General features: G+C 44.7%; 1 long non-coding RNA gene across 1 annotated transcript; it reads left to right on the top strand.

The window, feature by feature from the left end:
- Positions 1–2,208: 2,208 nt before the first annotated feature.
- On the top strand, positions 2,209–12,274 carry LOC147904067 (uncharacterized). The gene is made up of 3 exons (XR_015540801.1): positions 2,209–2,549; positions 2,643–3,394; positions 11,959–12,274. It is a non-coding gene; the product is annotated as an uncharacterized LOC147904067 (long non-coding RNA).
- The last annotated feature ends 133 nt before the right edge of the window (positions 12,275–12,407 follow it).

The raw sequence follows: 12,407 nt of genomic DNA, 5'->3' as shown, positions 1-12,407 counted from the left end.
ACCCTTTTAGGGTTAGCGTTAGGGAATCTAACCCTTTTCTTTATAGCACTCTATAAGGTTAGTGCTATGCACATATGATCACGTGATGGTGCTATGCACACATGATCACATGATGTTGAGCGTGAACTCTCAACATTCTAGCCATGAAAATGGTATTTGATGGGCATGATACTTTTTACGAGCCTTCAAAAAGGTGAATCCAATGCTTGTGCAAAGTATCATGGCCATCCTGCATCATTTTCATGGCTTCAAATGGATATTTCCTAGTTTTTCACCATGCATCATGCATGAAGGTTGAAAAGCATGCATGGGTGTGATTTAAGCCATGAAATTGGTATTCAAAGAGCATGATACTTCATATAAGCCTTAAAATATTGGAGTGTAAGGCCTATTCAAAGTATCCTAGCCATATGATGTCAATTGCATGGCTTGGAATGGATATTTCCTAGTTTTTCACCATGCATCACACATGAGCATTGGAAACCTTGCATCGGTGTGCTTCTAGCCATGCAAATGGTATTCTATGGACATGATTCTTTTTACAAGCCTTAAATTAGGTAATTTTAATGCCTTTGAAAACTATCATGTCCATTTGATGCGATTTGCATGGCTTGGAATGGATATTTCCTAGTTTTTCACCATGCATCACGCATGAGCATTGAATAACATGCATCACTGTGTTCCTAGCCATGAAATTTGTATTCAAAGGTCATTATACTTTGCAAAAGCGTGTGAAAAGTATCATGTCCATTTGATGTAATTTGCATGGCTTGGAATGGATATTTCCAAGGTTTTCACCATGCACCATGCATGAGCGTTGAAAGCATGGATTGGTGTGTGTCTAGCCATACAAATGGTAGTGTCTAGGCATGATATGTTGCACAAGACTTGAACTACAAGATGATGCATGGTGAAAAACAAGGAAATATCCATTCCAAGGGATGAAAATGACATTAGATGGCCATGATATTTTGCCTTGAAAGAGCATTGAGAAAGTAGGATTCCTAGGTGGGGCTGGGATGATATGGTCTATCTCAGCCCATATGAGATTTAAACTCAGCCCATATGACTTTCTTGAACTCTCTCTATTAATGCCAATGTTTCCTCTTGCATGCCATCTATACACAAAACATGGATGCTAGAGTTTTAATGATAGTACCTCCCACATGCACATCATCATGATTAATAAATATTTCATGGTTTCAAAAAGGATACCCCAATAAAACTAGGTGAAGTCACAAAGTAGAATTACTTTATCCATTTCGGAATTCACTTACAAAACAAGGGTGATATTATGCAAGAACATGTCATAATAAGGCAACAAGAAAGATGTACTACTTACACATGTGTCCATCTTACTTTAAAATCCAATCCCATTACAAGTGTAGGGCAAGTTTATTGATACTATGGTTAAAGTAGATACTAAAATGATGTTAGTGAATGCATGTGCGCACAAGGTTTTCTTATGATGTTAGTGAATGCATGTATGCACAAGGTTTTCCTATGCTATTTGAAATTTAGGATTTCCTATGTCAACTTGCATTTCTAAAAATTTCTAATCGTTGAAGTTCTCCAAAGGACTCGTGTACCTCCTTTAGGACTTCTTAACTTTAAACTTTGGAATTTACACTTGCTACAATAGTCAAAAGTATTTGCCGGTAATTGCTATCATGATCTTATTCAAAAGTAGAAAACACCCAAACACTAGTAGCTTTTTCAATTAAGTCAGAGTTTTTACATTAAGGCACCTTGTTGATAACTTATTCCATTGTTCGAGAGGTCATGGATGTATCCACAAAGTCTGACATATAAACGAAATGTTGGTAAGTGAACCTCAAGCTTGAAAAAATTAGACAGTGAAGGCATCCTACAAGGGATCACAAAATCATGTATAAATCATCAGACCCAAATTTTATGCAAGAGGTAAAAGATAGCATCTTGGTCCATTAAAGGTCAACATTGCTATGCACATGAATGTTATGACATATTGCACCATGTGTGACATGGCTACGGTTCACCCTAATGTCAAAGGCATTCAGAGCTTCATGAAGTTGTAAGCAAATGGACAAAATAGGGCTAGAGATTATGAGGGAGTTGTGGGGAGGAGGGGTGAGATCAACCTCAAAAAGTGATTGGGATTTTGGGAGCCCAAAGGGCAAGGTTTGGAAGTTGAAGTGAGCAAACAAACTATGCTCCCTTCCAATCTCTATCTGCATCCATAATCCCCTTTGCCCTACTTTGCTGCCTGCATATACTTCAAGAAAATGACATTGTTCTTGATGTAGTGTATGACGAGTCTAAGAAAGACATATTTGTGTAGCTACCCTGGCACCATCGTTGGAGTTGAGGACATGGACGCGAAATGCTGGCTGAACTCAAAATGACGTTCCTTGAAAGTGAACCGGGATGATATCACAATCAACGACGGCCAAATAGGATGTCTCCCTAGGAGATTGAGTTGTATATTTTTTCTTCGGCTGTAAACCCAACTGCAGCACCTAGGAGCAAGCGATTCTTCCCATCTTTAGTGTTGGAGCTTACTGGCCTCGGTATGGATTCTTGTCTTAGCAACTCTTGGTTTTTCTGCTACATGGTTGATTGGGGTTTTCCTTGTCATTCTAAAGTGTTACCTCGCTTTTTAGGCTCAAATAATAAGGGACTACTCAAATGGACCTTGACCTCCAAGCTACGAGAGACTTGCAGGAGTTTGGGAGCAGACTTGGCCCTCAATTGTGACAGAGGAAATGTCTAATTCGCAACTGTGGAGTACAAAATGCAACGTGATTATGATGGCCAGAGCACGTTCAAGAATGTGGTTGTGGGAGAGAACTGGATGGTTCATGGGATGGTAGACTCTAGGTGGTGTCTAGGAGGACCTGGAGCAGCTGGAAGAACCAGAGGAGATGCTTTTGTGCACAAGCTTATCATAAAATCTTCCATTACCGGTCAGGCGACGATCCCATTGTAGTCATGACTTTGAAGTCCTTAAATATATGTCTCTATATCTTCATTCTGCGTGTAATGCTATTTCGCATTCAATAGAATAAGGTTGCCTTCACAGGTTGAGTTGAACTTTGCTAATCTGCAAGTTCTCAAGAATGGATGGGAAACTTTCTTGTTGACCTCTCTTCTCAGGGTATGGATGCTGAACAACAGCTTAGACGATGTGTGAAGCAACAAGATACTGAAAGCTCCCTGACCTCTGTTTTCTAGCTCTCAAGCCCAAGACATGATTCTACTCACCTTATGCATCCTCTGAGCATGCTGAGCTAAAGCTTTTGGTGGCATCTGGGAATATCCAAAACTAGATCCAGGGCTCAGTGTTACAAAGTGCACCCCTTATGCTTCCTCCATCTCCGACATCCCTTAGTCCGGGTTCATGTCCCAAGATTTGGTAAATCATCATTTGCTATTGAATGCTCAATTCATAGGTGTAGAATGGATTATCCATGTGCTAAAACATATAATTAAGTTATGCTCCTTAGGCCAATGATGTCTCTTGATTTTGTTTCTCATTTTATCCATAGTTGAGGTCTATGGATGAAAGTGACGTTGGGGAAATGAGATAAAAGCTTGTAGGTGAGAAGCAAGCAGGTACCGGTGGTGCCTAGGAGCAGAGATAAAGGCAGGAGCAGCAAGAGCTAGGATTTGTTAATATCTTGAAGAAAATCCATAAGGCTGCCCTATCTTCTCCAAGGCTGATCCATCTTATCGAAGGATGCTTGATCTATCCATGGTTCTATTCCATCCTCTTTAATGCTTCTTGATCCTCTCCACAATCCTATCTATGAGCTGCTCTCAGCTCTTTTGTTGCTAGTTGCTCACAACTACCTTCTTTTGGAGCTGAACTCAGTTTTAGATGTTGATGAGGTCTATGGAGATGTCATAGTAGCTAGTTCATGCTACGCTTCATAAGAGTTTATGGTTTTCAACCTTGTGTATGACACCATCAATGTTTTAGATCATGAGTTCAGACATGTTCTTAGATTCATCTCTTAGAAGATCAAGCATCCACCACTCTTGACCTTGATAGCATGCTACAACACAACGATTGCTAATTGATTATCTACTCTATGCAGTGGAACAAATGCAAACCAATGGAAGGACTTTGAACCGAAGGGACATGTGTCACTCTCAAGGACACTCAGATCTCAGACAATGAATAGTCAATCTTGTGCGACAGAACCCTACACAAGTACAACAACTTTGCTACCAAAACAACTCAGTTGAAGCCTCAAGATACCTTCCAAATCTGCAGTACACCCTACTGAACTATGTGCTCTCAGTGGCATCTTCAAAGGTATAGCAATGTCCCAATGGGGTTGTATTTACAGGAGAGGGGCTAGTGTGTCCCCTCCCTCCAAGTCTGGCCATCAAGGTCTGAGCGAGTTCTGAGGGTCTGTAAGAGACCAAACCAGCTCTTGGGCCTTTGTCTCCTTGCGACTACCATAGCTGCTACCAACCTGTTCTAGGATGTTCAATCTCCAACTGACCTGTTCTAGGCTGGTCCACCATGATGTTAGCCTATTCTAGGCTTCTTCAAAATCTACCAACCTAATCTAGAGACTGTCAACCTGCATGTTGGTTCATACAAATAGCCCGCCTTGCTACTAGTGCTTTACTATGTTTCTCACCTCTGACTATGATATCAGGGTCCAACCCATGATCTCCTGTGCCTCCCTACCTTTTTCTCTTTTGAAGAGATGCTATGGCATAGCAAGAAACATTCTATCCTATACCTAGCCTAATAGTAGTAGATTATAGTTGGCTGAATATCATTAGTCCCAAACTCCTCCAAATGGATGAGTAGCAATGTAAGCCCCCATATCAGGAGGCGGACATGGTGCCATTGTAGGATTGGGTGGTTTTGAGGCTGCTATGGTTGCATCAAGTTTGGATGCCATATGGGCTGATCTAGGTGGAAGGAATCATCCATAGGTTAGTCACATGTGCAACATTGTAGGCTAGCATGTAGGCTGCCACATGGTCCACTATTAGAGGTGGGTAGAAGCTCAAGAAGAAAGAAAAATTGTGAGTGATGGTCAGGTTGTATGGCGACATTTGCAGGGCTTCCTGGAGCTTCACAAGGCATGCGAATTAGTTTTGTGGCTGCTATGTGTTGGAAAGCTCACCTCCCCATCTGTAAGCCCCCCCATATGAGGAGAGGGGTGGACTTGGGTCTTGATGGATGGCCACATGGGCAGCAAGATGGCTACCATGGGGGCAGAGATTAGAGAGAAAAAGGAAAGTACCTGGATGCATCAAAGTGGCTACAACACTTGGCGATGCATACAGGGCATAGATCTAGCCTAGAAGAGGTAGATCTGGAGCAGCACAAGATGGCAGAGTATCCCGAGGTACAGGCGCCTACATGGCAAGCTATCTAGCGAGGAGTGTGGGTAGGCACATGGCCTGCAACATACCCTTAAGATGGCATAGGAATATGGCGCAGGAATGCCTCAAGCAAGATTGAACTAATCCAGAGTGATACTGAGAAAACTTAAGGAGCAGTTGTTGTCACCTGTGTTCAACCCAAAGATGACATGTCATTCTTTGCCTAGAACTGCTGTGACAGGACAGCTATGTTGGGATTGATGGGCCCCACATCACAAGGACAAGGACAAATTGCCTCATGGGTAGAAGATCAGCTTGCTTGGTGGGAAGATCTGAAAGTAGAAAGGGATGCCACGTGAGTAGCTAGCATGGTTGTCGTGTAGGTGGGGCTATAGCATGCCATGTGGCAATAGATGAGGCTGCTACATGGGCACTCCTTGGGTTTAATTGGACCTGCCTACTAGGAAAGATCAACTCCCTAGGCTTTGTCACAGAGATGGTGTTGGAATTGGTATGGTCAACCCCCCATTTGTAAGCCCCATATGAGGAGAGCATTGGGGGAGGGGGGGGGGGGGTGAACCTAGGGTTTGAGGGACTGCCACATGGGTAGCATCTTGGCTACCATAAGGGTGCTAGTTAGACAACAAATGGAGAGAGGGGGCTGCCACATGGACAGCACCTCACAGGGTAAAGGCAAGTACCTGCAGGAGCCATGGTGGCTGCATCAAATGGAGCTGAAAGACAGGAAGATAGCGATGCATGTAGAGCATGGATCTGGCCTGGAAGAGGCAGATCTGGAGCAGCACCAGATGGCGAGCTGTTCCCAGGGAATAGGCAACACATGGCATGAGTTCGTGGGCAGGTTCTTGGCCTGCAACAGGACCTGCAAGCAGTCACAAATGAGGCAATGAGATGGCGAGGGGGGGATCAGCATCTGGGTCAGCTATATGGCTGACTAGTTGGGCTGGTTGGAGCCTGCCAACCAAGTCAAGTAAGGGAAGACTAAGAGTGCTGGGTATTCAGCAACTGAGCAATCCCCAATTTACGGGGCAATCAAATAGCTTACAGGACAGCTCTCTCAGGCAAACAAATGGCCAGAAAAGTTCAGCTGGTCTGGCCGACCAGATCTGGCCGACCAGTTGGCCGACCAGCTGGCAGGCCCACCGACCAGCTGGCCGACCAGCTAGGTCTGGCCTATAAAAGGCCTCTGCCCTCACACTTCCGGTGACAGGACAGGTCCTGCAGCTGCTCCTCATCTTCTCCTCCTCCTTTTGCTCCCAACCTACTCCAGATCTGTCCCCTTCTGCTCCTCTTCTCCAGATCAGCTTCTTCTGCTCCAGATCTGTCCTAACCTACTCCAGATCTGTCCCCTTCTGCTCCTCTTCTCCAGATCAGCTTCTTCTGCTCCAGATCTGTCCCATCCTACTCCAGATCTGTCCCCTTCTGCTTCTCTTCTCCAGATCAGCTTCTTCTGCTCCAGATCTGTCCCATCCTACTCCAGATCTGTCCTCTTCTGCTTCTCTTCTCCAGATCAGCTTCTTCTACTCCAGATCTGTCCCATCCTACTCCAGATCTGTCCTCTTCTGCTCCTCTTCTCTAGATCAGCTCCTTCTGCTCCAGATCTGTCCCAACCTAGTCCAGATCTGTCCCCTTCTGCTCCTCTGCTACAGATCAGCTCCTTTCTTCATCATATTGCTATTCCAGATAGCCTGAAGGTTCCTTTCTCAGAGCATGCTGGTTTCAGCCATTTCCTAGGGCAGCTCCAGCTCCCATCATCCTCGTCATCATTGAGCTACACGGAGGACTGCGTTACGCTCCCTCTGCTGCTATCTTTTCTACTGTCTCTCTACATGGAATTATCTTTCTGATTCACCTCCGCCTCGGTCCTTCAGACACGACGGCTTGAGGTTCTTGTATTCAGTTTTTCATATTAGTGACAGGCACTATGTTTTCTGAGTTCCGTTCTTCAGTTGTATCTGAGTATTGTCTATTTTCTGATCGCTCCACTGCAAACCCTATGGTTTCTCTATCGTTTCTCTATATGGTATCAGAGCATTGGTGATCTAAAGACCCCAGATCTCAGGTGATCTAAAGATCCTGCTTCTTCATGGAGGCCATAGGTACAGGGAGCATCACTCCTATGAACATATCAGTTTCCTCTTCATTCCGCTGCGCACTAAGGGAGAGAACTCCATCTTCTACTCCCATCCCTCCCTCCCTTTCCAGAAATCTTTCTTCTACTGCCATCCCTCCCTCCCTTTCTTCCCTCCATCTTCTCCTACCATCCCTCCCTCCTTTTATAGGTTTCTGCCTTGACACTCCCCATTCCTTCGAAAGAGGGGGTCATGATCCTTCACCTCTACCATCATCGGCATCGACTTCCAGGATCTACAAGTTCTCCCGAGGCGGGACCCTTTCTGTTCACATGTGTCTTGATGACTGTTGTTTCGAATCTTCTACCTGCATGGAGGTGGGGATAGACTTCTCTCTCCCGAGGTCCAAGATCGGACACACACTGGCTCACTGTTCAACTCCGACCTCTCTGGATTATCAGCACTGCTACGACAAATTTGTTCTTTCCCTTTGCACTTTCCTCCATCTTTCGGTGGTGAGAGGGGGTGGCTTATTCTCTCAAGCTTCACAATGTTCTTATTTCTATCTGGTATCATACGTGTAACTACGACACTTGAGGAAGTGAACAATTCCCTTGCAAGGGCACTCCTCTTGTGATCTTCTATTGGGCATTTCACAGGGATAGCCAGCACCACCATCGACATCCCTACACGAAGCTCCAAGCACACAATGTTTGCCCCTCAAAATTGGCAATTGAGAGGGGGTATTCAGCAACTGAGCAATCCCCAATTTACGGGGCAATCAAATAGCTTACAGGACAGGTCCTGCAGCCAAAAGGCCAGCTCTCTCAGGCAAACAAATGGCCAGAAAAGTTCAGCTGGTCTGGCCGACCAGTTGGCCGACCAGCTGGCAGGCCCACCGACCAGTTGGCAGGCCCACCGACCAGCTGGCCGACCAGCTAGGTCTGGCCTATAAAAGGCCTCTGCCCTCACACTTCCGGTGACAGGACAGGTCCTACAGCTGCTCCTCATCTTCTCCTCCTCCTTTTGCTGCAGGCCCGCCTGTTCCATCTACCTCTCCTCTCCACTTCTGCTTCCTCTGCTGCCTCCTCTACTTCAGCTCAGCTCCTTCTGCTCCAGATCTGTCCCAACCTACTCCAGATCTGTCCCCTTCTGCTCCTCTTCTCCAGATCAGCTTCTTCTGCTCCAGATCTGTCCTAACCTACTCCAGATCTGTCCCCTTCTGCTCCTCTTCTCCAGATCAGCTTCTTCTGCTCCAGATCTGTCCCATCCTCTTCTGCTTCTCTTCTCCAGATCAGCTTCTTCTGCTCCAGATCTGTCCCATCCTACTCCAGATCTGTCCCCTTCTGCTTCTCTTCTCCAGATCAGCTTCTTCTACTCCAGATCTGTCCCATCCTACTCCAGATCTGTCCTCTTCTTCTGCTCCTCTTCTCTAGATCAGCTCCTTCTGCTCCAGATCTGTCCCAACCTAGTCCAGATCTGTCCCCTTCTGCTCCTCTGCTACAGATCAGCTCCTTTCTTCATCATATTGCTATTCCAGATAGCCTGAAGGTTCCTTTCTCAGAGCATGCTGGTTTCAGCCATTTCCTAGGGCAGCTCCAGCTCCCATCATCCTCGTCATCATTGAGCTACACGGAGGACTGCGTTACGCTCCCTCTGCTGCTATCTTTTCTACTGTCTCTCTACATGGAATTATCTTTCTGATTCACCTCAGCCTCGGTCCTTCAGACACGACGGCTTGAGGTTCTTGTATTCAGTTTTTCATATTAGTGACAGGCACTATGTTTTCTGAGTTCCGTTCTTCAGTTGTATCTGAGTATTGTCTATTTTCTGATCGCTCCACTGCAAACCCTATGGTTTCTCTGTCGTTTCTCTATATGGGCCCTGCATGAAAGTAAGTGCCAAAGGCCTAGTAAAAAGCTCCAGATAAGAGTCGGTTCAGTTGGCTAGAAGGAACAGGGTCGGACTGTTAAAGTCGGCTGTGAAGAGCAGGTCCAGTCAGTGGTCTTGTGAGGGGCATTCAGCCTTATAAAAGTTGTCCCTTGGGGCATCGATACATGTCCCTTGGGGCTGTCTCTCAGGGCAGCACGGCGCTGTGATCTGGATAGAGAGTCTACATAAGCTCATCAGGGAGCACGCTGGCTTAGATATCTAGAAGGACATGGGCAGCACGTCACTGAGAAAAGGCAAGTACCTAGAGGACCCATGGTGGCTGCATTAGATGGAGCTGAAAGACAAGAAGATAGTAACGCATGTAGAGCATGGATCTGGCCTCGAAGAGGCAAGTCTGGAGCAACACCAGATGGTGAGATGTTCCCAAGGAATAGGCTTGGAAGAGGCAAGTTTGGAGCAACACCAGATGGTGAGATGTTCCCAAAGCTACTCATGGCAGCTCCTCCATAGGCATATTTAGAGAGGGTCTCGCGTAGAGTATCCCCAGCTACATGAGGATTTGAATTGCCTATCTGGGTTAAGATTTGGATACAATACCTTCAACCCATTACAGGTCTACCTTCTCATGCCGAAACCTTCCTAATGAGTACCATGCAGGTGTTCTTGATACTCTTCTTTCGCTTGGGCATCTACTGCAGTATATGAGTTGAGAGCATAGAGACTTTTGGGACCAAGAAGTTAGGTAACCCTGTGCATTCTTTTATTTTATTTTATCATTATCAGTTTCCTTTGCTTCAGCTTCAGGGACTTTGCATTTGAGAGCAGTGCGGGTGTCTGAAGGCACACAAAATGCAGTTGGAGCTGCTTAAGGCCTTAAGGCCCCATCCAAGTAATAGTGTTGGGGAGGAGATGATCGCTCCTCTACCTTCTTCCAAGAGTATTGGGAGTTAGTTTCCACCCTGCTCTGCCATGCATTTGGGGAGATGCATGGAAGGCCTGTCTAAGCGCATCACGTGAGCCACTACAAAGGGTCGACTACTTCTGGCGCTGGGTTTACAACGATCTACTTGCCCATCTATTTGAATTCTTTAGAAGGAGGGCACCTACGCAGCTCCTGTACATGTGGCAATGCTTCATTGTCATGAGATGGCTGCAGGGTCTTAGCTCAAGCATACTTTTTTCCAAGTTTTATTAGATCGAGACCAACATTCTTCTTCTATTCCTAGCTACCGCCTTGTGCAGACCTCGTTTCATAGCTGCCCTTGGGAAAAGCTAGAGTAGAAACTTTGATCTAATCTAATTCAAAAAAGAAAATCTATCTGTCCAAGGTTAAAGGAAATAGCAAGGGATGGGATGCTTAGTTGGCGCAGAAAAGGAAAAAAGCAAAGCCTATATACACTCCCATGAACCTCCAAAGCCAGCTGAAACTGCTCTTTACTTCAACCAAATGTGTAACATAAAGTTTAGGGATCATATGCCAATGTCAACATTTTTCTAGCTAGTTTTAACGTTCTATGATGGTTTTTCTGGCACTCTTCGATTTTCCACTGAGAAAGGAGAGCTTGGACGGCGTTCTCCTATCTCATGCAAAAAGAAAGGAACCTACCGATATGCTGCATAATACTTGCTCCAATAGCCAAGTAGTGGATGCCTCTCTACATTCCCACGGGCCCCCTACATAACTACTTGTGTGAGGAGAAGAAGGAAGGTAGCCATGCATAGAGTCTCTGATGATCTCCTATTGGAAACTCCTTACTACTTCCCTAGTTTGCCAGTAGAATATCACGTGCATATGCGCATGAAATGGCCATGTGGAAGGAAAATCCAGCCTCCCAGTTTTGGCTACTGCCTTGGCATATATATGTGGAAAGGATATATACATGTATATATATATATATTTGTCTCTTTAACCTTGGCATTTATACTCTGTATATCTCTTTAACCTTGGCGTAATGTTTATTTAGATTGTTACTAAAGAGCTCCTATAAATGTGGAGGTACTCATGACTTCATTATGCCTATATTTTCATTGGGATAAAAGGAGGACCATTGGTATTACTTACATTCATCTACCGTCAACTGGCCTTTTAAGAGAAATTGAGAGTGTGGTTTCACTAACCTTAGTTGGACAAGGTGGATCCCATGAATGGATATGGGGACGTTAAGTCTAATTGGTGGTATCTATGTTGCAAGGAACAGTTAATACATATTTCTATTGGGCTTGAATCCATTGCAACACTCCTTAATGGGGAGACTCTTTTCTACTTATAAATAGATTAACCATGGTGATGCAAATACTAGAGACCCTTTTAAGACTTTATCTTGCAAGGTTAGGAGCGTGGATAACCTTCATATGGAAACTAGAGGGTTTATTTCATGATTAATCTTTTCCTTAAGGTCCCAAGGAATTTTGGAGTTTTCGGCTACTCCCTTGGGAATTTTTCTGGCATGTTATAAATACTTCATGAACTTTTTAATAGTCAATATCTGATTACTTTTATAATATTCAAATGCCAAGATTTGTTCATTGCTTTTCTAGATAGGGTGACATGGATAACAACTATGTGCCGACATTAAAGCCTGGCTTCCACAGCAAAAATGTATTGATCTAACCTTCATTTTTGTTGTGATGGTGCTAGGAGCGTTGGCACACCTCTCCGTCGGATTTGCAAGTAGAGACTTGGGCAAGATATTGGAGAAAACTATGTTGGCAACCTTGAAGAATACACTTGGAGGATTTGTGATGAAAGATACAATACTCTCGACCCTGTTATGCACACCTACATAGATTTGTATGCTTTAACCGATTTCTGTAAGGCAAGACGAAGATCGAAAACTGATCTCCAGTGTATACTTTCATGGCAAAGAGAATTGGCCTGAGCAGAATTGACAGGAGACCATTTAATGTTAGAAAGCACTCGCTTCCAATCCTACAATAGAGAAGAGGAGTAAGGACAACCAAGGATAATGCCATGAAATTTGCCAATGACCACTTCCCAATGATCAGTAATCCAATCCCCATATGCCTTTGTCCTCATGTTCATACACATGGTTGCCAACGTGATAGCTCATGGCTGATTTTGCTGAA

Source organism: Dipteris shenzhenensis, chromosome 3, assembly GCF_047967505.1.
Source record: "Dipteris shenzhenensis isolate YYH24624 ecotype China chromosome 3, Dip_SZ_1.0, whole genome shotgun sequence".
NCBI classification, from domain to species: Eukaryota; Viridiplantae; Streptophyta; class Polypodiopsida; order Gleicheniales; family Dipteridaceae; genus Dipteris; species Dipteris shenzhenensis.
Note: the sequence above shows the minus strand (reverse complement) of the source record. Positions and strands in the feature narration are given on the sequence as shown.